Source organism: Ambystoma mexicanum, chromosome 10 (genome assembly GCF_040938575.1).
Source record: "Ambystoma mexicanum isolate Mex_15411 chromosome 10, UKY_AmexF1_1, whole genome shotgun sequence".
Taxonomy (NCBI): domain Eukaryota; kingdom Metazoa; phylum Chordata; class Amphibia; order Caudata; family Ambystomatidae; genus Ambystoma; species Ambystoma mexicanum.
Genome location: NC_090932.1, coordinates 294,515,105 through 294,542,658, shown reverse-complemented (window position 1 = coordinate 294,542,658; position 27,554 = coordinate 294,515,105). Strand labels below are relative to the sequence as shown.

Genomic DNA, 27,554 nt, shown 5'->3' with positions numbered 1-27,554 from the left:
GGCAGTAAAACAACTCAAAAGAAGCCTCTCACAAGCGCCTTGCCTAGCTTACCCTGTCAGAAACAAGGAGTTCTTCCTGGAGACAGGGTTCTCTAATACGTGCTTGACGGCAGTATTATACCAAAAGCATGACAAGGTCAATAAAGTAATCTCCTATGCGAGCAAAACTTTATCCTCTGTGGAGGAAAAATTCAACGATTGTGAGAAGGCACTCCTGGCAACGGTATGGGCATTGAAGAATTACCGCCCGTTTATCCAGGGGGAACACATCATAGTGGAGACTCCACACCAGCCTCTGCAATATCTCCAAAGTGACAGAATCCGGGCCGGAAATGTGAGTAATTCCCGAATTACTTCCTGGATTCTGTCAATGCAAGGCTTTCCTGTGGAGGTCAGATATGGCCAAAACAAGAAGAGTCCCCTCGCGCAAGGTCTGGCTGACTTGCATGATTGTGCCAGAGAAAACTGTCTCGAGGACGAAAGTCTAAAAATCAAGGACAACATGGAGGCATACCTTAATTCCCCACACAAAGTCTTTGAAGAAGACAAGTGTGAGGGAATGCCCACTGTGTATGTGGATGGATGCTCTTACCATGTTGACAACAACGGGGAGAAAGAACTGGTGGCCGGCGTAGGGAATGCATGGGTGAATGAGTCCCCAGAACCCTCCGCTGGATACAAAATTGGTCCCCGAAGTAGTCAGGTGGCAGAATTGATGGCTGTGCATCAGGCCATCCTCACTGCTGTCCAGCATCAACTCCACAAACTGGTCATAATCACAGATTCGGATTATGTACGGAACGGGTTCGTGGAACACCTGGTTAATTGGAAAACCAGAGGCATGTTATGTGCTAACAACAAACCCTTGAAACATGGGAAGTTGATCCAAAACATTGATGATCTGGTCACCTCGAATGAGATGACCATCTATTGGAAAAAGATCAAGGGTCATTCCAAAGTAGAGGGACCAGACAAAACTGGAAATGACTTAGCTGATCAGCTGGCCAAAACCGGGGCCATCCAAGGGGATCTAATTGAGATTGAGTCCCTGTTGGGGGAAATCCAGGTCACTGCTATCACTAGGTCCCAGACAAATGCTCACAACGACCTTTCAATTGCACAATGGAGTAAGGAGACCCCTGATGCTGATTTGATTACTGCTCAGAAGGGGGATCCAATTATTGGTAAATTTTACCAGCACCTTGAGGACCCTGAGAACTTTCCCCTGACGGATACCGATTACACTGGGAAAGAGGACCTAAGAGTGTTGATGAAATGTCCCAAAATGTTCCGGATCCAAGACGGTTTGTTGGTAAGGAAATCCAAAGCTGGCCACGATCAGTGGGTGGTTCCTACCTCATTCCGAAGCCTGATGTTAAGTCACGCCCATGATGCGGCCACTGCCGGTCATAGGGGGTTTCACACAACATTGGAAATCTTAAGAGAGGTTGCATACTGGCCACACATGGGGCAGGACCTCGACCAATACTTGAAGGGGTGTCTTGTGTGTGCACAATTTCAGCCATCATCCCTCACGCACCGGGCGCCTTTACAAAAGAGGGGAATGACACTGCCATGGTCAGATTTACAAATCGACTTTGTAGGCCCTGTGATTCGCTCGGCTAGGGGGAATAAGTACATGTTGACTGTGACATGCTTGTTTACCAAGTGGGTGGAATGTCTCCCAGCCCCAAATTGCAAGGCAGAAACTGCAGCTGCCTTGATGATTAACCACATCTTTTCCCGTTTTGGTCTACCTCAAAGGATTGAGTCAGACAGAGGTAGCCACTTCACCAGTGAAGTAATGACAAAGATGTGGGAGATACTGGGGGTCAAGAGAAAGCTGCATATTGCTTATAGACCAGCTTCTTCTGGGGCAGTAGAGAGATATAACCGGACAATTGTGAGCATATTAAAGAAGTTTGTGGCAGATTCTGGGCCAAGTTGGGATATCCGATTACCTCTGGTCCTAATGGCCATCAGATCTACCCCTTCATCTGCAACCAAAATGTCACCATTTGAGTTGATGACTGGGCGCAAGATGGTGCTTCCTCAGCATTTGCTCTATAGGACCCAAGAGCAGACACTGATAAATGCCTCCACTACTCATGAGTATGTAGAGAATTTAAGGAAACACCTCCAACATGCTTTTGCTTACGCTCAGCGGAATCTAGAAAGATCAGCTGATAGCATGAAGACCCATTATGACCTGAAAACTTCCAGGAAGGAATATCAGGTGGGAGACCGGGTCTATCTATACAACTTCCAAAGGAACCAGGCCAAGCAGCGCAAATTTTTGCCTACATGGAAGGGACCCTTTGAGATCGTCGATAAGATCTCCCCTGTGGCCTACAAGATCCGCATCCCCAAAGGTGGTTCGGCAGAGGGGGAAGACAAGTGGGTCCACATAAACCAGTTGAAGTGTTGCCATCCCAGGCACACTCTGCAACAACGGGAGGAATCCTCTGGAATCCTAGCGGGTACTGTATCAGACTAATTCAGTTCCAATCATAAAACATACCACATCTAGTCTCTAAAATATTGTGATTTGCATGAAACTGTCTCTTAGTTATACTGTTTTCTTTATCAAAATAAGAATGTAATGTTTTGTCATGATGAAATGCATATGCTGTCCCACCATCTCAACAGTGGTGGAAAAACGTCTATGAGTAGGTATTGCCGCTCTTCCTTTGTCGTCCTAGGAGAAAGAAAACCTTGAGACGGGCCAAGGAGGACGATCCGGAGACCGGGAGCTGAGACGCAACGGGCTCGGGGTACCGCCCAATATTCCCATCAGGACCGGCGAGGAGAACCGATCGATCAGTACCGGATGGAGGAAAAGATGCTGAACTATGCCATCTATTGGAAGAAGATGAGGAAACATCCCAGATCTTGCGAGTCCCATTCGTGAAATAGGATGGCCATCGCAAGAGGGGGGCTTGTGGGATGTATTTACCCATGCATCCTAGCCCTACCTCAAAACTGTGCAGTACTGACATGAAAACATCATGATGACCAGAGCTTCCCAGAAAATGCACCGGGAAATGCAGGAAGAATAGGCTGCCACCCATTTTTGCCGATGTTATGGGCACAGAAGGACGCTGCCTAAAACCACCATTGGACTACCCGCACAGTAGTCTGAAACCATTGTTTTGACCCATGTGGAATCATTAGACGGGGTAAATATGGGGATTAAGCTGTCGCTGCCCATCATTTTGCCCCAGAACAAAAATAAATAATTGGAGTGGGTAAAGATGGGGATGCGCTGTCGCCGCCCATCATTTCATCCCAGAATCCAGGACAGCTGCGCAGTTGTGCGCACACCAAAATGGTTACCTAACTTGCCACCCACCAGTGTAAAGAAAGGTCTTTGTTGACAAAATCCACTTTTACTGATGTCAAAAAGTTGCTGAAATCGTGACTTATTGGACGACTTTAAAGATTCAACCCTTTTTGTGGGGTTCCACATAACCATCTTACTGTAAGGAGCCCCATCAAAACAATGTTAAGCAAGGATTTACTACCATGTAAGAACCATTCCTGTTTAGAATGCATTAATCCAAGAAAATCCCAAAGTTGCATGCAGTGCCAACAAAATCCTCTAGGCGGCACTAGCGGTCTAAACTCTGACTGGAGAACTGAGTGCAGTTGCTGTACAAAGGGATTTGACTTAGCTGACTTCAAAGGCTGCATTTTAATTAAAAATTAGCCACATGCTGTTCCCAGAGGCCTGAAGCCTGGGAAACCCTATCACCTCAAGAGCTTCACACCAGGAGTTAGAATCTCACATGACCTCTTGATTGATAGAAGGCAGACTGGCTGGGAGCTTCCCAGAGACCACACAAAGGACCCTTTCCTCTGAAAGGAAGATGTTAATTTTGTCTGTTTAATGTCAACAAAGCCCTGCCTGCCCAGAGGACTGACCCACCCAAGTCTTGGAGGCGGACCTCAACACTCTGAGGATTGAATTGGAAGTAAAATATATATTTTACAAAAACACTGATAACTCTTTGTAATCAAATGACAGAAATGTATAAATTTGAGAGCTTTAATTTAAAAAATGTACCTTTAATTCAAGACTAAACTCGAATTTGTGTGATGTTCTGGGGCAAAACCCCATTGTTTATTAATATTACAAACTCCCTGTTTCAGCTAGACAAACGAAAATGCATTGGTATGTGGGTAGATATGTGAGGAACAGTTGTATAAAATTTAATGAAGATCCAATGTTGTTTAGCACATTAAAAAGTGCTAGAAGTGGCCGTTTTTGAATGCAAGCTCCTAGGAAAAGCACATTTGGACAGAGACATGGCTAAATTCAGCCACACCATGTATATGTAATTTTAAACAAATGTGTACCTGTGCAAATATGTTTTTAGGTCAGATATAGATTGTGTGTAAAGTTGACAGGGGTGGGTTCTCTGTATCATCAACAGACCTCATCATGATGACACTTCATTTCATTCCCCCAATCAAGTAAGAAATGGAAGTTTGACCAATTAGAAGCTGAGAGAGAGGTAGGGTCAGTGATGCTAGAACACACCCACATTCTAAACACATAAAAGCAGACAGTCAGGACACATAGAGACCTTCAAAATCCATCTGCCGCTGGAAGCCCTGCCGGAAAAATCCATACTTACCTCCATCAACCTCCAGAGAGCCAAACTAGAGACTTCAATCTATCCAGAACTAAGAGACCAGACCAGAGAGACCCAGACCAGCAGAGAGAGTGACCCAGATCACTGTGAAGTGCAGAGGCCAGACCAGACCAGACCAGAGCCCAGTCTAAAACCCTGACCAGATCCATGGCGAGGCCCATTTCACCCAAGAATATAGTGTGAGTACCTAGAAAACTGTGCAGAACCAATCTCCTAGTTAAAATCATATAATTCAATCTATTTAACCTAAGTAGAACTGCCTCCTAACTGTCACCTGTCATTTTAGCTGCAAAAAGCTGCACGTGTCTTTTTGAACTTTAAAATTTCGAATCTGAAAAACGACCTTTATTCAATCGTTCATATCTCCGCAACCGTTTGTGCTAGAGACTTGCAATAACTTTTATTTAAAAGCTTAGAATCGTAGCTTTGAATCGCACCAAGAACCGCATTCCTACCCCTTATAGTTTTACCGCAATCGCGGAACACGCATCCGCGAATTTTACCGCGATTTGCAATTTCTTCACATGTAAAAACGGCTGCTGCTGATTTCCATTTGCCAGAAATTCGTTTAACCTGCTAACTATCCCTGCATCATTGCTAGTGTGAGCCTGGACTAATATTAACTAGATACCACTCACCCTGAACCTCTAATAGGGAATTAAAAGCGTTTCCAGCATATTTCTCATCCATTGCTAACACATATAAAAGCATTTGGGGCCTGTGTTTTCAAAACTCCTATCTGTTTTCTATAAGCTTGCTGGGATTGAACTGAATCACATTTGATTGCATTTCTGAGAACTGTGTGTTTCCTTCCATTTCCTTGCCTTGCATCAAGGGGGGGGAGGGAATTGCCAGAGAAAAGTGATTACATTGTTTTGTTGAAATCATATTGCGTATTTTCTGTACTGCATTCATTGAATATTGCATCCACCTGAGCTTACATAAAGCATCCTCTACCACATTATACTTCTGTACCTATTTACCAGTGTGCTACCTTATCCATTTCTTGTCAACTCCTTATTGATTATAGAGAAGCGCGTTAGTGCCAGATTCTCCGTTGTTAATATTTACCATATCAGATTAAGTGTGATATTCAATTATTAATTTATTAAAAAGTGTGATATATATTTTAATTTATCAAATAAACCTTTTAAACTTGCAAAACAGAATTACTTCTTGGCTCAGTGGGGTCAGGGGGATTCCAAGAGAGGGGTGTTATACAAGGGTAGTCATCCAGAACGCATGAACTGGACCTAAAGATATATCAATAAGGGTTTTCATTCAGTATTCTAGACTAGGCGTTAACTTGGCTGTAGTGCTGAATTGAATCCTCTTACAGACCCCTAAAGTCTACTTCATCCACATGTGAATTCTGTTTATTGTGGTACTCGTTGAATTGTAGTTTGAAAGATTGTGCTGCCAGTCCACATCTCTATAGTGTTGCCTGACATCTGCCGACATCACCAAAGCAGTGCTGGAAATTGACACATTTTACTGAGGAAACTCCTCCCCCATCCTCCCACGCACGCCCTTCGAGTAGGGCAGATTGTCAGTGGTGTGGGTGGGACGGATGGGCGGAGCTCAGTGGCAAATACTGTGGGCACCCTCAATATAGGATGATGGCTGCTTTGTTTGTTTGTTTGTTTGTTTATTTATTTACTAATGCACACCAAACCCGTAGGTAGCTGGGTGCAGCAAGAAAGAATACTTTAAGCTTAGTTAAAACAAGGTAAAGGTACAATACAGGACATAGTAATTACAGTAAAATTTACAGGTGAGAAAATGGTGAAGGTATAAATACAGGTAATCAGATCAAAATAACAGTTGACTAGCAAGGAGTTTCTTAAGAGTATAGGAGGTCAGTAGACATTATGTGTCAACAGACCCTAGCCAAATTAGTGCCTTTCTTCTGAAGCTAGTGTAGCATTGGTTTATTCTAAGGTTCAGAGGAAGGGCATGCCAATATTGTGCAGCTTTAACTCGGAAGCTGCACCCTCCATCTTTGGTGAGCTTAAACCTTGGTATCTCTAGACAGTGGGAGTTTGTAACTCTCGTCGGTCGCGAGGACATTTTTCTATTTATTCTGTTCACTAGGTATGTAGGGGTGCATCATTAAGGCATTTGTGGGTAAGTGAGGTGGTTTTGAGTAGTATTCTGTCGCTAATTTTTAGCCAGTGATGGTCTCTTCTAGAGTTTGAGATGTGCTCTCTATTGGAGAGGTTCAGGACTGTTCTCAGGGCATTATTCTGCAGTATGTGCAGTTTATTGGGGATGTAATTGTTAGCTCCTAAATAAAGCGCGTTGCAATAATCGAGCTTAGATGATATAGGACATTGGCCAAGGTGATACAACTCGCTTCAGATAGATACGGTCGACATGCTCAGATGAGTTTGCCTGTGTAGGCCGTTGAGGAAGCTAACACGTTCACGTGCTTCCTTAAGGTTAAGGTATAGTCCAAATAGTCCTTTGCATAAATACAAAGTGCATTTTTGGAACATAAGAATGACCACCAACGTATGTTAGTAATAAAAATGTGCGTTTCATCTAATCATGCAATGCACCCTTAGAATGATGCCCATTTCATCTGTCAGAATAGTCACCATGACAGTAAAATGTGTGCAAAGCATCAGACATACATGCAGCTTTGCTCGTACACAGGATTGCACTCTTGTTGTTTGTGCTAGAGCAGAGCGCCCGCTTGCTCCTGCCCGATTCCTTCCCTGCGCCATTCGGTGAATGAGGCACGCCACCTACTTGTGTCTGTTTAACCTTCATGCCTGAAACACCTCTGAGACAGGTTTTGCTACAAATGTCGGAAAAGGGCATGGAATTCTTTGTCCACCCAGCTACTCTTTGCGGGAAGAGGAGGATTTCATCAGAGAGGGTTTTTGTGAAAAATAACTTTGAAGTTCAGTAGAATGTTGCAAGCAGAGCAGTGCATTCCTGTTTTTGATAAAGCACATCGCACACAGATCCTATTGAAGCGCCACACGTGCTTGAACCCCTGTCTGTAACGGTCAATCACGCTGCCGATGATAACTGCCAGTCACATGCGTAGGCCTGAGCGACTGATGTTGTGTACCTTCTGCGGAGAAAGCATCCCTTCATGGAAATCGCTAAATCTCGCGTGGATAAATGTACTAGGTCACGATGGTGGCATGACCAAAGTGCATAATTGCCATCAATATCGAACTCTACTAAGGAGGCACGCGTGATACACCATTCCCCACAGACGCACAGATCTCACTCTTGGGATACCATTATATTGACATGGCAGGGCAGGGACATGCAGTCCTGCCAACTTATTTCTCTACAAGCTATTTGAGGGCAGGCGACGCTGTCAAAATGTGCCTATGCTGGGAGATCAGGCTAAACACTTTAGTGAAAAAATCAATGCAGGCAAACCTTGGACAGCGTGAATTCTGGGTGGTTCCAAACCCATGAAGCCTTTTAAACTTCCCCAGGGCTTTGATTCACAGAGTTAGTCACCCAGTAGGGAAAAAATAAGCCCTCTCGCGCACTATAAAAAACTTGTGTATGAGCGCGATATAAATAAATATCACATCATATCATACCATGGCTCTCTTACATGCTCCACTTATTTATTTATTTTTTTTTGTTTTCCATTTGTTACACACCAGACCCTGGGGTATCACGGCGTGGTTACAGACAGTTTAAGGCAACTTGGTAATACAGTTGTACAGTTACAAGACATTATTACAAAAGCCAGAATATACAGTTCTCTCCACACAATTACATTAGCAAATAGGTGTACTTTATGAAACCACTGACCTAAGGGGGCCTAGCATCCCCCACGTGGCGATGGGGCGTGGTAAACCTTTTTCTATTTGTAGCGCAACAGTGGTAGGGGAAGACATGGGTTGATGAGGGTGGCATTGAGGTAGTGTGAGGGTCAGTGGGGCTGAATGGAACCCCAAACAATGACCAAATTAATTTCAGAGTGACCCACACAATTCTGTTGGACACTATGGTGGGAGTTCCCCCACTATTAGCTAAATCGGTGTGGGCCTTGGTTTAGTCATATTTGCCCTGGTTAGTCTTATTCGCATTGCTGGGCAGTGTACCAGAGGTCATCTCAATCCCTGGCATGGGGCTGGCCATGATAATGACTCGGATCAACGGGGCTCATCCACAGGTGGAAGAGTCAAGAAGTGGGAAGAAGACACTATTAACTCTTTTCCCAGATTGCAAATCCCAAGTGTGAATTACAGTATATGTACCAAGCACTGGTGAAATCAATGGTTGTTTTTATTGATGCATAAACATTGTATAGGAACTGGCATTTCAACCTCAGGGTGCTACTCAGGCCATTCACTGGCTACTGCCATCATATGACCTGGAACTAATATCATTTGTCTGGTCTTGGCATTGCTATCGTATGCCAGTTAATGCCATTACAAGCCCCTGTGTTTAAACCACGTTAAAGTTGTGTTATCTAAATCCAAGGTAGATTCGCAGCAGCCATGTTTCATTAAATAACAGATCAGTAATTGCAGGCTTCTTACAGGTGTCAGAGACAAGCACTTTACTTGTGCTATTTTATTTGCTCCAAACCCCAGATTGGCATCGACATCATAGATACGTGTGCTGTTAGCATTCAATATCCAGTTGCTTACACTATTAACCAAGTGGGTAGCTCATAAGTAAAGTGCTGGTCTTTGACAGGAGGACAACCTGCACTTCGTGCGTGTGTGTGCACAGCACAGTGTTGGGTGGTGTTTGTGCAGTGAAGAGCTGGTATTGGTGTGTGTATGCAGTACAGTGTGGGGACTGGTGTTTGTTCGGTACTCTGGTCGTGGGTGTGTGTGTGCCCTGCATTGCCAGGACATTGTATGTGTCAAGGGTGTATCTGAAGTGATATGAGTATGTGTCAGTGTGCTTTTGTGCAGTGCAGTAATGGTGTTGGTATAAATATGTATGTAGTGATGGGGATATGTGTGTGTGTCTGTGTACACCCCAGGGCAGTGGGTGGTGTATGTGCAGAGATATAATTGTGTGTAATTGTGCATGTGTGCAGTGCAGTGCTGTTGTTGGTGTATATATGTATGTATTGCTAGGTGCTGTGTGTGCAGTGCCAGGTATATATGTGTCTCTGTGTGTTTGTGTGTGAGGGTGTTTGGTTGTGTGTGTGTCTGTGGGCAGCATGTGTGTGTGTTTGTGTTTACAGTGCACTGCACTGCAGTGAAGGGGGTGCGTGGTTTGTGAGTTCAGTGATGGGGTGGTGTGTGCAGTGATGTATGTGGTGGTGTGTTTATTTGTGTTAGTATAGTGCCGTTCTGAAGCAGTGCGTGCGTGTGTATGGGGGGTGGCTAGATGCCTGTGTGTGTGTGTGCAGTGCTGTGGCTGTGTGTGTAGGTGTGAATGTGTCAGTGAATGTATGCAGTGCCATGGTTGGGGCAATGCATATGCAGTGCTGGGTGCAGTGTGTATACACAGTAATGTGATTCTGCGTGTATGTTTCTGTGCATTAGAGGGCATGTGTGAGCCTGTGAACAGCCTGTGCTGAACTTCAAGTTGCATGTGTAGTGCTGGGATGTATATTACTACAATCATACTTGGGCATATACAGGATAACAGTTCGCAAATAGTGAGTGCCTATACATTTCCTGAACGAATTAGTGAAACCCAGTGGCTGTGTCAGCAGAGCTTGTTTTGTTTACCTGTTGCGCCTGGGTCCTGCTTCTGACTTGCTGATATTTCTCTGGCTTTGTGTGCTTGTTCAGACAACTTTGTGTCTTGATTTTAGGGAGATCCTGCAGACTCCCTCCCCTCCCCCTACCCCGGCAGTGCTTTGTCGCTTTCTAAGATACGAGTTCGTCAGTCTTATCTGTGGGGTCATCGTCTTTCTTCCTTATAAGTGACAGATCACAATGCGCCTATTGTTAAACGAACACTTAGAGCCTAATTCATGGAACTTTTTGCGCGGTGCAAAGTGACTTTGCACTGCCAACAAACACCCTTATCAAACCTTGGCATTGCCTGCCCCTTGCCATTAACAAATGCCCAACTCAGTTCTTGCATCCGTACAAACCCACCAGAACCACCTTGCCACAACTTAAAGTTTGTAAACCACCACATCCGTCCACACCACCATACTTCAGTAGCAAACCCAATAACCACTACCAGGATATTCCATGCACCCAATCTCCAGAGAGCCCAGAGAACACCACTACAATCAAAGGCGCTCTCATCAACGCACGCTACTTAGTACCACACTCTCCCGACATTGCAGACGTGATCGCCTTCAACAATCTGGACTTCCTTGCAGTAACCAAAACATGGTTACATTCCGCCGCAGGACCAGCCCTCTCTATTGCAGTCCGGGAAAACTATTCCATCATCAGAACAGACAGAGCCACTGGGTTAGGGGGCGGAGTAGCGGTCATCGCCAAAACCAGTCTAAATATCAGAGAAGTCAGCAACATAGACATACCGTCATCCACAGAATTGTTTTCCTTAAAACTTCCACTATCTAGCTCCCGAACAATACTAATCCATCTAATTTACAGACCTCCAGGAGCTATCACATCCTTTGAGGAGGATATCTACCATCTTTTGACTAATAACTCAAAACCAGGTTCCCAAATCGTCTTACATGGGGATTTCAACCTTGGCTTACAGGACCTGAATGATGCAAATGCTTCTTTGATCAACGACACCATCACACAACTAGGACTGTCACAACATATCAACAAACCCACACACATAAAAGGCAGAACACTAGACTGGCTTGCTGAAGTCAACTGCAATATCTCTGTCACCGACATCACACCTTGTGTCTGGCCTGACCACCATCTTATTACTTTCGCGATACCTAAAGTCAGTCAAAAAAGCAAACCCACTACTGAGTCTCCCAAAACTCTAACCAGAAACTCACGCAATATAACCATCGAAAACCTGAGACCTCTGATAAAAGCAATCACCTCCGAATTCACTAATTCCCCCAACATTGATCCCTCATCACTAGTGAGAGGTTCAAAATCCTCTGCATTGTCCACAAGGCTTTCTGGGGCCTGGGTCCAAAATACCTTCAGCTATCCCTCCGAAAATACCTCCCCTCTCAAGCTCTTCGCTCTTTTATCTCCAACTCACTCAGCGTCAGTCGTTTTTCTAAGAAACGAGCTGGGGGTAGATCTATGTCTTTGGCTGGGGCCTCCCTCTGGAACAGCCTCCCTGCCACTCTAAAACTTGAGGAGAACCATCTCCCGTTCCGGAAGCATCTCAAGACCTTCCTCGTTTCTTTTGCCTTCGCTCCCCCTTTCCCCTGCTGATCTGTTCTCTCTTGGCACCGTGCACCTGGCCACCCTCTGTCTTTTGGGCCCAGGTACCTACTCATCCTGCCACCCTCCCGCACTGCCTCCGGGCCATCCCTTGCACTGGGGTCTGTGTCTGTACCCAAACAGCCCCCCCTTTTTCTTCCTGCACTTATCGGACCTACCCTGTCTGCTGCCTTAAACCTAGCACTTGCAAATTGCTGGCTGCATTACCTCTGTTTGTTGCCTTTATTATTTATTTATTGTTATTTATCTGTTTCTCCTCTGCTTCGCACTTTCCACCTCTCCCCCTTCCATGCACTTTTCCCCTCCCCCCTCTCCCATGCACTTGCGCGTTCTCAATGTCACTGGGCCTAGTAAGATCGCTGTTTGTTCTCCCCTGTTCCCCTCCCTTGCCTTGTCGCGCTCTGAAACACTTGTGTACGAACGCGATAGAAATAAAATATCAATCATATCAATCAATAGTGGAACTCTACAACAACACTAGAACAAGCCCTGAACCAAATAGCCCCTCTCAAGAAAACCTAAACCAATTGCACATGTGAATAAATGGTTCTCAGCAGAACTAAAGGCACTTCGCAACCTCAAGAGAACAATTGAATCTTGTTGGAAAAAAGCCCCATCAATCACTACCAAGGATAATTTCTCCCGAACAGCAGCCACCTATAAAACTGCCATCACGAATGCCAAAAAAGAGATCTTCACTACTAGAATTCACAAAGCCAAATCTGGCACTAAAGAGCTTTTCTCTATCCCACGAGAACTAAAATTGACCTATTACAAACCAAAATTGAAGCTAAAAAAGCAATCTCACATCTAAAGACCACCCTAGTGACTCGCACAGCCCTCCTCCCCCCAACTGCCCACGTTTCCACTTCTCACGCATTACGGAGGAAGAAGTAATAAATATAACTCTAGCCTAAAACCGTCCAACTGCCTAGGCGACCTATACCCTGCCACAGTCATTAAGGACAGAGCCAGAGATCTTGCTCCTCTTATCACAGCGCTGGTTAATGCATCATAAAAAATGCTGTAGTCCCCAACAACCTCAAAGAGGTATGGGTCCTACCCCTGCTCAAAAAAACATAACCTGTACCCAACACACCTACTAATTATAGGCCCATTACCACAGTACCCTTCCTCTTAAAGATTCTAGATAGAGTAGCCTATCTCCAAATACAACAACACTTGGAAGGCAACAACCTCCTAGGACTGAGACAATCCGGCTTTAGATCCAGGCAGGGGACTGAAACAGCCCTCCTGGATCTAAAAATCCAAATGGACGAAGCCAAAGATAAGGGTAACCTGGCCATTCTGCTCTTATTGGATCTGTCTACAGCCTTCGACTTAGTCGACCATCAAATCCTCACCAAACACTTGTCCCTGGCTGCTGTATTCTCCCCGGATGCCACCATTTGGATTAGGTCCTTCCTATCGGACAGATCAACCAGGGTCTTCGCCCCATGTGGCGGCACTGCTGCTGACCCCACACCAATCCAATGTGGAGTGCCCCAAGGCTCCTCTATCTCCCCCAACCTTTACAATGTATTCACTAAGCTCCTCTTTGACCACCTGGACAACCTGGGCGTCACATATACTAACTATGCTGACGATATCCAGATCCTTATCGACCCCCACGGGGAGCTATGACAAAGATGTTGCAAAGCTAAATGAGATCTACTTGGAAATCCAAGCATGGATGTCTACCCACAGCCCCTGCTTAAACGATGACAAAACGGAACTGCTTATTGTTGGTTCCCAGGCTCGTCTCAACAAGCTAGAACCTAGATATAAAGCCTTCGTCATTGATGGTAACATCATAAAAGTGTCGAATGAAGTCAAAACATTGGGGGTGTATCTTAACTCCACACTTTCCCTTAAAAAAAACAATCAATGCCACTATCCCATCCACCGCCTATACCAACAAACCTATAAATGCTTGTAAACCATTTAATTTCCACCAACAGCTGCCCCACACTGGCCAGAGCCCTCATTGTGTCCAAGCTGGACTACTGTAACACTCTCTTCCTTGGTTCTTTGAACCATAACCTAAACAGATTACAGATACTCCAAAACAATGCTCTTCGATGTGCCCTCAATCTTCCCCGCAAGGCCCACATTTCCACCTTGAGAAAGGAATCTCACTGGCTCCCCATCCGTGAGAGAATTAAACTACGGGTGCTGATCATTACACATAAATGTTTATACCTTTCAGACAAATTCACGAGACAGAACTCTACCAGACCTACTAGATCCCCCTACTTACATACACCAAATTAACATCCCTAAATTCAATCTGAAAACAGCTGGAGGAGCAAGCTTCCCAGTACTAGCAGCTAAACATTGAAATGCACTACCCATTACAATCAGAGCAGAAACCTCATTCTGGACGTTCAGAGCCTGTGGAATCAGAAAATACAATATTAAGGCTTTTACACCATGCAAAGAGAAATACACCGACACGGGCTTGTAAAGATTCCCAGAACCTTTATTGCAATTCTGTACAGTTTACAAAACAAAGTACACAAATAGCTATTTGGCCGTCAGTACATCACAGAGACCACCAGCAGGGTTCAGTGTGAGCAGTGAACAGGATTTTCTAGCTGGACATCAGCATATTTATACAGCTTCGTTATAATGATGTCCAGCCTCTTACAAGTTAATCATGTACTGAGCTAGGGTTGCGCCAGGTTCGTTCCTAATTTACATATCTCGTGCATGCGGTTTACTTTTTAATACATTTGCTAACAAACACTATTATTCTCTTGGTTTAACTTTATACTCTTTACATATTGCTTTAATACAGATCATCCAGATGTTTCACATATCGTGTTTAGATAGCGTTATTGTTCTTGTATACTTGTAGGTTAACATTGCCGATTCAAGTAATCCCCTGATCCCGAGGTCAACAAAGGACAAGGTCTACATGACCCTAACATGTAGCCTGAAGGCAGGTTGGACATTAACTCTCCTACAGAGGTTGAAGAGGTTAAAGCAAGAACAATAGAACACAAGACGGCCATTTTAGGCCACAGGGTGACTTTGTACGATAGACTAAAATGGCGGCTTTAACCTAAAATGGAGGCTTGATTCACTTAAGGTCACGACCTTGCAATACGGATTTCCTCGCAAAGCGACTGGGCATAGGCCAACATATACAATGAGGACGAAACAATATTATATCAGTTCTAACAAACCCTTCTTTTGGCCTATGCCAAGCGCTAAACTACCTTCAATCACTTTGTGACTAACTCCACATTTCAACGTCCATACACCCCGAATCACTGTCGGACATATCTATTGCCATTAAATCACATACTAGAGTTTCTTTCAACACATACTCCTTGGAAACCTTATCTGGGGCGTATATTTTATGCCCTAATACACTTGTTGCTTGCGCGCAACACCCCCCTAATACTGAGCATATACCAGGGAGACACTGTATACAACAACAAAGGAACGGAAAACTTCCCGAGATAATCAGCAGGGCCGAGAACAACTTCCATCCACACGACCATAGGAGGTCTCAAAACCATGCACTAAGTTCCCAGTTTCCCTCAGGAACATGCACCTCTGAACTAAGAACATGTACACTTTGGATAGCCCTAAAGATCGTTGAAGAGGAGTCTGGTATGTAAACGCAGCAAGCGGACCCCACTAATTTACATACTCCTCCACGCTCAGCCAGAATGACATCTAATGCCATCCGGTTCTGAAGAGCCACTAATCTTATCACTTTCTGTTGTAACGTCATATTATAGAGTATGTCAGTGGTCCGGTTGATGGTTCTCTCCAATACTCTCGCTAGTCCCCTGATATCTTCTGAATTCGTAATTTGCCCAAAAAATGGCACGAAGGATTTCATGATGTCTCCTAGAGTTTGAAGTGGGAAAAGTGAACAAAAGGCTCCCACCAATCCCCTCTCAACCATGGCCTAGAGGATCACAGCCCAGACACCCGCAACGAGAGGAGTTTGCCCATCTCCCAGACGACCAAATACCCTGGTACAAGAACATACGGATGTGCCCATTCGCATGCCCACCCGCATGCCCACCTGCCTGCCCAGCACATGCCGACACCTGCGGCATGGATGAACTCGACTAAACCATCCAGCACCAAATCAATACAGAGAGATGCCATGACGACTTAGCTAACGGTCAGCACACTCGTGCAACACACACACCGGACACTCTTACACCAATCCACACGAAGAACATACTCAGTGCTATGACGTAGGCGACGGACACACCCACGGACGTGCATCTTTATTATTTTTAACATAGGCTTTTAAATGCAGAAACGCAAGACGCATAATGAACTTATCTAAAAAGGCTTGCTCACGCTTCTTCTAAAACCATGTATCATAATGAGGAATATAACGGAGACACGATACTGGGGATAGAGCAATATGATACCGTAACCTAAAGCGCTCTGCATCAAATGGTTCCACCCATGCACAGTCCCAAGTAGGCCGCAAGCAAAAGCTTCCATGAACATTAAATGAGCAAGGGTTCGGTTGCTGACCCTGCAGAATGAGCCCAGCGAAAGCAGACAGTCAAGGGCACAACGTTGTAAACTCTCATTCCGCAAGCCGACGCCAAGGTCGCACCTGCAAGATAAGCCAGGCACAGAGTGAGAAATGCAATATTAATTGTGCAGAATTCTGTCTCAACCACGGTCCCCACCTCACGTGACCAAGCCGAACTTGATAGGGTGCCAAGCCCAGGAGGAAGAAGGCGTCTGGATCCCCCCGTCTTAAGACACAGGCAGATACAATTAAGCGACTCAATGGACATCTGCGGCGGTGGGAGTAGTCGGCCTTCCTGCTTATGAATAAATCCTCACATTGTCTGCACATACCCATAGTGAAACATTGTTGCAAATGACAGGTGCACCGCAAGCTGGGAACAGCGATGGTCCCAGACTGGGGGGCTCGTGGGTGAACCAATCAGAACATGGGACCCTTATCACTGACGCCATTAACATTGACCAATCCTCAGGGGTCTTCATGTAACAATTTTTATGTATCAAACTGAAGGGACAACCCAAGTATACCACCTGACTGACCCTTAACCAATAACCACATCCTCTATATGTATGCTATACTAACCCTACCACTCGGGGAACCAATCCAGAGTGGCGATAGGTTTTTTGCTAATTTTGCTAAGGTGATGCAAGTAGCGCGTCATGCTAAGGTAAAAAGGGCCTGCGAGCCCCACGCTGCGAGTGAGTGTCAGGACGGACGCGTACGATCCTTGGCCATCCCTGCCGTTTTGTTTAATAAACAGCAGAATCACCTTGCTTCTTGCGTGTGTCTCATACTCTATCTCTTTGGGATATATGGGAGGAGTTGGGGCCTCCCTGCCCGGAGGTCCGCGGACAGCCCAGCCGGCCCCGGGAGAATTTACCCCCCGACAAGTTGGAGGCACTGCTGAGATCTGTTTAAGGTCCGCTTTTATTTTTATTTTTCCAAGTACTCCCGTTGCGAGGAGGCCCGGCGGACCGTCGCGGAACTGCGAGAAGACCGGACAGCGCAATCCGGATATTGGCCCTCGGGAGCCGGTTGAGAAGTATCCCGCCCGCGGTTGGTGAGTGTCCAGACGTAGTCCAGACGAGGGGAGGTGGCGAGCCGCTTGGAGGGGTGCACGCAGTCGAGCGGGCCCGCATCAAGAGAACTTGGTGAGTATGCCACGCACAACAAGCAATGTGAAATTGTGAGGGAGGGGGGAGGAATTGAATACGGGAAGTGGGAGGTGTTGCACAGGTGCGCGGCGAAGGTTTGGTAATTTAGTGTTGGCAATGAAATGAATGGTAGCCGGACGAGTGCGAGAGCAGTCGGCTACGTTACGGGAGAGAAGGGGGCGGAGCACGAAAACATCACGTGCGGCCGCTCGTAGACACTGATTGGCCTAGGTCGCGACCACGTGTAAGGGTGTGTGTGTGCGGTTTCCTATGATTTGGCAATTATTGATCAATGAGTAGATGAGGATCCCTATTGTTCGAGCAGGAAACTCGATAGATAGATGACGTTTCCCTGTAGGTGGTAGCTAGCTGGTTGCCTAATACGGAAGATAATTGGCTGCTTAAGCCCTCCTGTCGAGGGGCGTATCACACGCGAGGCGACGCAGCGTGCGCAGTCCGATTATATTATTGATTACCTTGTTCCAGGAGTGACAGGAAGACAGCTGTGGGGTAACGGGGGTAGATTGCAAGTGTATTTTGGACTTAAAGAATATATGAAGAACTTACCAGTAGTGTGAAGGGATCGGTGACGTCACCAGCAGGGCTTACATAGGACATCTCGAGAACCAGGCATCTTTTATTTTTGAGAGGCGGGGAGGAGAGCTGTGTTAAGGGCGTGGAAACGGAGGTACACGGTAATGAGTTGATCGGGGGAAGGCGAAAGGAGGTACGTGGCTGCGCACGGAGAACGCCGGCCACGGCAAGTGCAGAGGACGGAGGAGGAGCGAGTGAAAGTAGGACGGCAGTATAAGAACGTCACAAGGGGCACGCAGCCGCAGGGGGCTACGTGCGCCTCGGCCGCAGGGGGCCGTAAGGGTGTTGTATAAAGGAAAAAACGAAAGAAAAGAATATACAAATGTAAATACTATATTTCACTAATTTTTCCTTAGCGGACTATCGCAAGTCCCCAAACTTACGGGGCCAGGTAAAGATACAAGGCTGTATATTGTAAACTGCTAGTGAGATAACCGCTACCAAGTAGGGGAAGGGTAACAAGTGGAGCACTACCATGTCATACGGGACAGGATCGGGGGGTGGGGGAACACCCTCACTACCCCGCTGCAACACATATGTAAAACACTATCACCCCATAGGGAGAAATTGATCAAGTACAGCATAGAATGGACACAGGGGACGGACAACAAAATGACGACACCATGGCCGCCTAATGGTAGCTTTGATCCATATACCCAACACTCACTATTAAACCATCTGCACAATACATACAAGGGGAAGAAGTTAACGCACCACGTGGAGGTGTTCAACTTATGTAGGATGTTCCAAGGGTCCCGACCAGGACCGAACGGAATGTTCATTGTAGGGGAAACAACGGGGGATAAGGAGATTAAGGAGGAGGGAGAGAATGGGGAAAAGGAAAGTGAAGGAACACAGAACACGGGGAAAGGACAAGAGGGAGGAGAAAAGAGTGACAACTCAACCGAAAATGAAATAAAAAAGGAACAGAGCGACGATATACCTCTAGTGAAGGTAGTGAAAACAGAGGGAGGGGGGTTGTATCCTTTAAGAGAACTAGGGGAAATAGCAAGAGAACAATTAAGGGCGGCTGAGGGGTACTCGAACCCGGCATACAGCCCGCCTCCATATACAGTTACAGGTGGCCGCACGGGAGGGGAGCGGACTAGTACAACGGGATCAGCCCATGGGAAGATGCTAGTAGGGGAGGGGAGGACTGAAGAAGAGCAGACTACTGACATAGGAAATGATGAGTGGGTAGCTGCGCAGATAATATTAAAACTACGAGGTTCATTAACAGGAGAAGAGAAGGAGGTGGTGAGGAAAATGGGGGAGGATAATGCCAGGGAGAGTGAAATGGAAGGGGAAAAGGGGAAAGGAAAGGGGGAAGAGCAGTTAAGACAAAAGGAAGAGACCTTGGAGGAACGATTAGCAGAATTAAGGGATGAACAGAATGCACTGATCAAGCAGCTCGAGAGGGGGGAAAGAGAGAGAGCGCGGGAAAGGAAAGAAGGTAAGAATGAGTTGGGAAAAATGAGAGAACGAACTGAGGAGCAAAGGAGAGAAGCCGAAAGGTTAAAGGCAGCGGCAGAAAGGGTACCAAGAGCAGCACTGCGCGACAGGAAAAAAGAGGAAGAGGAGAAAGAAAAAGAAATGGCAATATGGAAGAGGAGATTACTGTCAGAAACGACAAGGAAATACGAAGAAGGGAGGATGATAGAGAGTATATTAGAAAGGGAGAGGGAGAGATGGGAAAGGAAGAAAGAAGGTGAAAAGATATTGGAAAAAATGAGTTGTGAAGTAATGGAAGAATTAAAAAAGAAAAGAGAGGGAATTGGTAGAGGAATAGCGGAGAGAAACGAAGGGGAAAGAGAAGATAGGAGGGGGGAGAGTGAAGTATGGAGGAATGTATATAGAGGCACAGAAGTAGCAACAACATCGGCACAAAGGGGAGCGATTAGCAAAGAAGAAAAGGGAGGAACGGACCTAATAGACTTAAGAACAGTAACGATTGGGGGGAAAAAGACAGTTTGGGGGTTGCCATTTATGAATGACTTTTGTAGTGAGGAAGAGGAAGGAATGGAGAAGGAAGGAAGAAACAGTGAAAGGGAAAGCCTAGATAAACTATACACCACCCGGACAAATAAAGACTCACCATGGATCTGCAGGAGAAAGGAAGAACTGCAGAGAAGTGAGGAGGAGGAGCATGGAATGGCGGAAGGGCAGACACGTGAAGCCACGTCGTCACCGTCCCGTCATGCATGCTCCACCACCTCACGCTCATTACGTGCAACATGCCCATCTAAACTAGCGCCCTTCACAAACGAACTGACACCCTATGCAGGGAGGCTTAGAGACCTCCCTGGACGCAGGCAGGGAGAACGAGTACACACGCCCACAATAAATAAAGGAAATAATGAAAAGAGGGGTAGTGGTGGAGGAGAAAAAGTAAAGACCAGGAGAAATATGGACGAAGCTGACGATGCAGAAGAGACGGAAGAAGAGGAGGGGTGTGAGGACTCGATTTTGTGGAACCCAGGGGGTAAAACGGGACACAACTTAATGCCTCTTCTAGAGAGGGGAGGGGTTAGACCACAATACGTCCCTTGGAAGCATGCAGACAAGGAAAATATAAAATGCAGACTCCCATCATTAAGTGGAGGTGCGGGTAAATGGATATATGAAATGGAAAAACACACCGCAGGACAGAAGTTGGCAGTGGGAGATGTAAAGGGCCTTCTCATATCAATATTAGGTGATGCTGCGGATGACATCTGGAAGAGAGCGGGCTTCCCCGGGGTAACAATAACAAACACATCTCACGATGGGGCACCATTCGCAAACTGCAGACATGCATTATGGCAGGCACTGAGGGTACAGTATCTGGACACATCGGACATAGGAGCTATTACCTCGCGCAAGATGCGTGAGAACGAAGATCCTGTTGATTATATCCAGGAAATTCAAGAGAAGTGGCGTATGGAAACTAGAGAACAATGGGACAAAACACCAGCAATATTCTTTCATATACTAGTACAGGGGCTCCCCGAAGCAGTCCAGAAACAACTGAAGAAAGTAGTGGGGATGGAAGCAAAAGCATGGCCAGAAATACAACTGACTATAGTACATCATTGCAGGACATGGCAAGAAAAAATGAAGAAAAAGGAAGAGGATAGGAAAACGGAAGAGGCTAAACTAGTACAGAAGAAACTCACTAAATACACGATGGAAGGCGCACTAATAACTACACCTGCCACAATAACTCAAAGCCCCACACAAGTAGTGGCTGCACAAGACCCCTCCCAAATACAATCATCGCCGACTGTAACACAACAGATGCCGCCACTCCAACCATACACGACTAACATGGGAGGAGGATACTCAATGCCAGGGGCTGGGTATTATAATTACAACCGGGGAAGGGGAGGAATAATGAGAGGGAGAGGATACGGATTTAACACACAACAACAGGTGGGGGGACTTAGAAATTCCTACCCCACCGGGCACCCAGTATACCAGGACAACACAGGAAGCTTTCCATGGCAGAACAGGGAACCACTGGTGTGTTGGATTTGTGGATTGGTAGGCCACATGTCACGTACGTGTAGAGTGAGACCAGGCACACCGTTGTGGAATGAACAGGGACAACAAGAGCTCCCACAGGAACAGCAGGGCATCCAGCAACAGCAGACATTGCAACAGGGAAATGGACAGCAACCACTAGTAGCACAACAACAGCCACAGACATACCCACCGCCTCTACAACAGGTAGCGATTACACAACAACCCCTAGCACAGCAAGTACAGCCACCTGCACAAGTCCAAGACCATAACATAACCTCAACCAATACCCAACTACAGCAAACACAACTGGTCGGGTGACAGTGCTGGGACACAACCCTTACACGGGAAGTGGTCAATCATTATACCCCCAATAGGACAGCCCACAGACGACCTTGGTGTGTCCCATCCTGTCGGTAAAACACCTAATAGTGCGGAGGAACCACGCATAGAGGTAACGATAGGTGACAAAAAATTATCATTCCTTGTTGACACCGGGGCGACCCGGTCTTGCATAAGGGAAGGTAAATTTAAGATGTCAGGTGAAGCCATGAACACCCAAGGATTCTCTGGGGCTAGGGGGTTGGTTCCCTTTACTCACAACATTCCCTTATCAATAGGGGATTATGACATGTCAGTGCCACTTTTATATTCTAGGGCCTCACCAGTAAATATAATGGGGAGAGACATAATGAGCAGGTTGAATATGACGATCTCCTTTACGGAGGACGGCATAATTTGCTCCACTCCAGGAATTAACATGCTCACTGTGCAACAGATCATGCAGGCATACTGTGGACAGACAGTGATTAGGGCTGAGCCACTAGATGGTGAACTGTTCCAGTACGGGACGGACATGGCATTTGCATGGATGCCAGGGATAGAGGGAAAGATCTGGAGGAGGCCAGAAGCCTACTTGTTTAGACCAGAAACGCCAGCCAACGAACCAGAAGGAAAGGTGATTCCAGTGGACATAGAGAGCATTATAGCAACCGCTGATTACATTGCAGTGCATGCCCAAGACAGAGAAGGAAGAGCGTGGAGAGCAGTGATAGCACTAGCAGAGCGATGTAGACTCATCCAGGTGTCAGATGAGGAGCTCTTCTCAGGAGAAAAGGAAGAAGGTGAAATGGTATTTATGATGAGTGTGGAAATATGGCTAAGGGTGACATACAAACAAGTGGCACAGAAAATTGCAATGGCACTTGAGGCACCCACGTCCACCCCAGTCCCCTTTTTTGAGGAAGACATGGCAAAAGTACCCACATCATTATGGACTACTAGCCCCTATGACGTGGGGTGCATAAAAAGCATAGGGGGGTAAGAATAAAATTAAAAAAGGGTGCAATACTCCCCAGAGTAAAACAGTACCCACTATCAAAGGAGGCAGATGAGGGCATATATGAAACAATAACGGCCCTTATTAATAATGGCATAATGGTCCCATCAGAATCTCCATGCAACACAGCCGTATACCCAGTGCGCAAGGCTAAAGGTGGATCTTGGCGCTTCATACAGGACCTCAGGCCTTTGAACAACATAGTGGAAGCAGAATACCCCATAGCAGCAAACCCGGCCACAATATTGTGCGGCATTCCGGCAGAGGCATCACGATTTACAGTGATCGACCTTAAAAATGCCTTTTTCTCAATACCACTGCACCCAGACTCACAAGATCTGACAAGCTTCACTTACAGAAACACAAAGTGGAAACACACCAGATTGCCACAAGGGTACTTCGAGTCACCCTCAATATTCAATAGAGTAATACAGATGGATTTGGGTAACATTGAGGTAGAAAGCACAGTGTTACAGTATGTTGACGATATAATCATTTGCAGCACAAACGAAAAAAGATGCAGAGAGGACTCATTAAAGATGCTGACAATATTGGCTGAAAAATGTTACAAGGCGGACAAGGAAAAGCTACAATACTGTCAGGAACAAGTACTTTACATTGGACAGCTCATATCCCAATATGGAAGACAGATTGCACCACAAAGAGCACAGGCAATTTTAAAAACACCATTGCCACAAACAGTGAGAGAATTACAGCAGTTCCTTGGCCTGTGCAACTACTGCAGAGCATGGGTATTTGATTACAGCTCATACATAGGACCCCTACTTGAGGGGTTAAAAGAAGCTAATAAAGGGGAGAAAAAGTTGGGGTGGACAATGGAAATGAAAGAGGCTTTTGATGAACTGAAAGATGCAATATCAACCGCTCCAGTACTGGCCACCCCAGATTATGAACGACAATTTTTTATATTTTCACATTGCGACTCAACAGTAATGAAAACAGTGTTGGCTCAAAAAACAAGCATGGGCTACAAACCAGTAGCGTTTTGCAGCGGCCACTTGGATCCCGTGATGCTAGGTCATTTCCCTTGCGAACAAGGTCTCGCCGCAGCTGCCTTTGTGGTAGAGAAAGCATCAGCAATCACCATGGGGTGCCCAACCACACTATTTGTGGAACATGCACTATTTGCAATATTGAATAAGCCTAAGTCCACGCTAACAACGCAGAGGGTGTCAGGTTATGAGATAATATTATTTAGAGCTGAACTATCAATTGTTAGATGCAGCACGGTCAACCCTGCAAGGTTTATAGCAGAAGCAGTTGAGGAAGGAGACTATGCACACGATTGTACGAAGGTTACTGAAATGTATTCATGCACTAGAAGGGTTGAAGAGAATGCACTAGACGGAGGTGATCTCTTGTTCATTGATGGGTCATCAACAATTGACCAAAGTGACGGGATTAGGAGAACTGGGGCAGCAGTGGTAAAAATGACAGAGGTACCGGTGTGTGTGGCGATGAAATGTGTACAATTACCACAGCATTATTCTGCCCAAGCAGCGGAATTGGTCGCACTGATCTTGGCATTGAAGGAAAGCTTTGACAAGCGAGTGACCATATATTCCGACAGTGCATATGTCACATCTACTGTCTATTCCGGATTGTCCAAGTGGAGGAGAAGAGGGTTTAGGAGAGCTGACGGCACCCCAGTGCAACATGCCCTCTTATTAGCTGAACTGATTGAAGTAATAAATGACCCCCAAGAATTAGCCTTGGTCAAATGCACCGCACACACTAATGGAGAAGATCATATTTCAAAAGGGAATGCAGCAGCAGACGCACACGGAAGTATGCTGCATATTTTGGCGAGCTATGGAACCCCCCAGAGTCAGAGAGAGGGAGAGGGAGGGGAATAGCTAAGGAGCTGTTAATAAGAGAAGGGTACACCCATCTCCCAACCACACAGATTATGGAGCTACAAGCGGCTGCACCAATGACAGAAAAAGAAATATGGGTAAAAAGAGGATGCACAATGTCGCCAACTGACGCACTATGGCGCCAGGGTAGCACTGGAAAGATGGTAATGCCACTGGCACTATTGAACATCGCCCTGAGCCAACTACACCACCCAGCCCACACAGGCAAGGAAGTCATCGCAGCACGAATTAGGGAAGATTGGTTCTGCCCCGAGTTAAATTCCCATGTGTCAAATTTTGTCAGCAATTGTCTCACATGTCAGCAGTTCACGGCCGGTCACACGCTGAAGGTGATAAAAGGTACTATACCCCGGCCAGAGGGACCCTTCCGACACATCCATATTGACTATGTTGATATGATCAACGTATGTCAAGGAAATAGGTATATGATTGTAGTTGTGTGCCCATTCTCGAGGTGGATCGAGGCAGGGCCCTGCTCACACCCAGATGCATTCCGAGCAGCTAAATTCCTAGTGAGGGAGGTCTTCCCCAGGTGGGGAGTGTGCGAAATACTGCGGTCAGACAATGGGCTGCATTTCGCCAATGAAATGTTCCAGCATATCACGTCCTTACTGAACATCAAGCATAAATTTGCATGTGCATATCACCCGCAGGCCAACGGCGTATGCGAACGCCTGAATGGCCTATTAAAAGAGGCAATTGCAAAAATACAGCAAACAACAAAGAAGAGTTGGCTGTATTGCCTTCCGCTAGCCCTATTTGAGTTAAGGAATAGACCAGGCTCCGACCACCACCTCACCCCTCACGAGGTGCTGACCGGACGCCAAATGCGCCTTCCTCTGACGCCAACATCAAGAGCATTTACCGACCATGAGAGTACTGCAAGTGTCCTTGGTGATGAAATGTACCAATATGTGTCTTCTTTGATTACTAGTGTAGTGTTTGTGTCTCAACAGCTCGAGCACACGCGGGGCGGGTCTAAGAGTGATCAACAAGAAGACGCGGATGAAGAATTGGAAAAGGGAAAACTGTGCAAAATTGCCAAAGGTGACCACGTACTACTCCGCAATTTCAACAGAAAGTGGAACAGCCCACGCTTCACTGGCCCCCACCTGGTAGAGGAGGTATCAACGAGAGCAGTAAAGCTACAGGACAAACGTGCTTGGAACCACCTACACGACGTAACGATCTGCAAACTCCAGACCTGCCCTAGCGTCACCGACAGGGCCATTGGAAGAGCAGCAACAGCATCGCCAACGGAGGAAGGGACTTCTACCGCAACTAACGGCCAAAGTGTCCCCATACCCTGCCACCCCCCTGATTCCCCAGAGACAACTACCGAAATAAAGAGGGGTAATCACCATACCGCCCACCCCATGGTCACACGTTCAAAGAGTAAAGGAACCACTACCAGTTGAACCCCAAACCCTCTGCCCATTGACCCCCTACCCACTGCAATAATAACCCAACTGAAGGACATTGTTTTGCACATACACATGTAAACACTTGAATGTTCTCTTTTTTTTCTCTCGCACATGCAGGTACGGCGTATTATTGCACTGTTAAGAAAACAGATAACTAACAAAGTTCACTGCCCAGGAGGAGTAGATGATACCCTCAGACAATAACTACCCTGAAGAATTATCGCACCAATTTGTCTATTACATAAAAAGGCCAAAGCACCTGAAAAGGAGGAGGGTACGTGTCTACTACACAGCACTTCTCTTGGCCATAGAACAATCAATGCCCCACATCCAACCATACTTGCCTGTCCTAAGAGATAGATCGATTAGATTGGCGTGGGAACAGCTCTTCGCCTGGGCACTGAACGACTACTTGATAGGGAGAGCTTGAAAACAACAACTAACACTAATAACAAGCATATTGAGAATTTTCAGGCGGGCAACTTTAACGTCGCAAGAATTAGCTGCCGGACTGCAGCAAGGTAAGAGCAAAATGCCGGTGAAACTAGCCTCTGTAATAAAGATGATAGGGATTTTGATGATCACCGGGTTTGTGGCTGCCTCTGTATGGCGGAACAGTTATGCTATCAATTTTTTTGCTGTACCCAAACCTAATATACCCCCACCCCCAGCTGCAATAGGTGTTACGTCAGGTGGTAATAGCAAAATTGCACACAAGGGAAATAGAGTTAAACGCAGCACATACTCAGAGAATAAAGATATTGACAACTACATACAAAATTCAGCACACGTCTCTAACAACATGTGGTACCAACACATGACCAAAATAGGCAAACAAACAACAGAAGACAGCTGCTACGTCTGCTCATTGATCCCATACGCCATGAGTGCTTCCCAAACTTTTGTTGCCACGGAAATAGATGAAAAAACAGCACGGTGTATAATATACCTGGCACTGTTCCAAACAAAAGGGAGATTTCAAGGGGGCACGGTGCACCTGGTATGGAAATCACGAGACACATACCCGTACAAAAATAACTTCCTTAAGAGTTATTTGAGCTACCACAAGGCCAGTTTACATGCCAAAGCATTCAGATACATAACAAGTGGCCCTGAAAAAGGAGAAACGAAGAAAGTTACACTACAGTACCTACCATGTGATT

General features: G+C 46.0%; 1 protein-coding gene across 2 annotated transcripts in view; it reads left to right on the top strand.

Annotated features, from left to right (window-relative positions):
• The window catches only part of LOC138491371 (glypican-5-like), a 1,558,016-nt gene that overhangs the window by 1,191,871 nt on the left and 338,591 nt on the right, over positions 1 to 27,554 (top strand). The window lies entirely within an intron of this gene.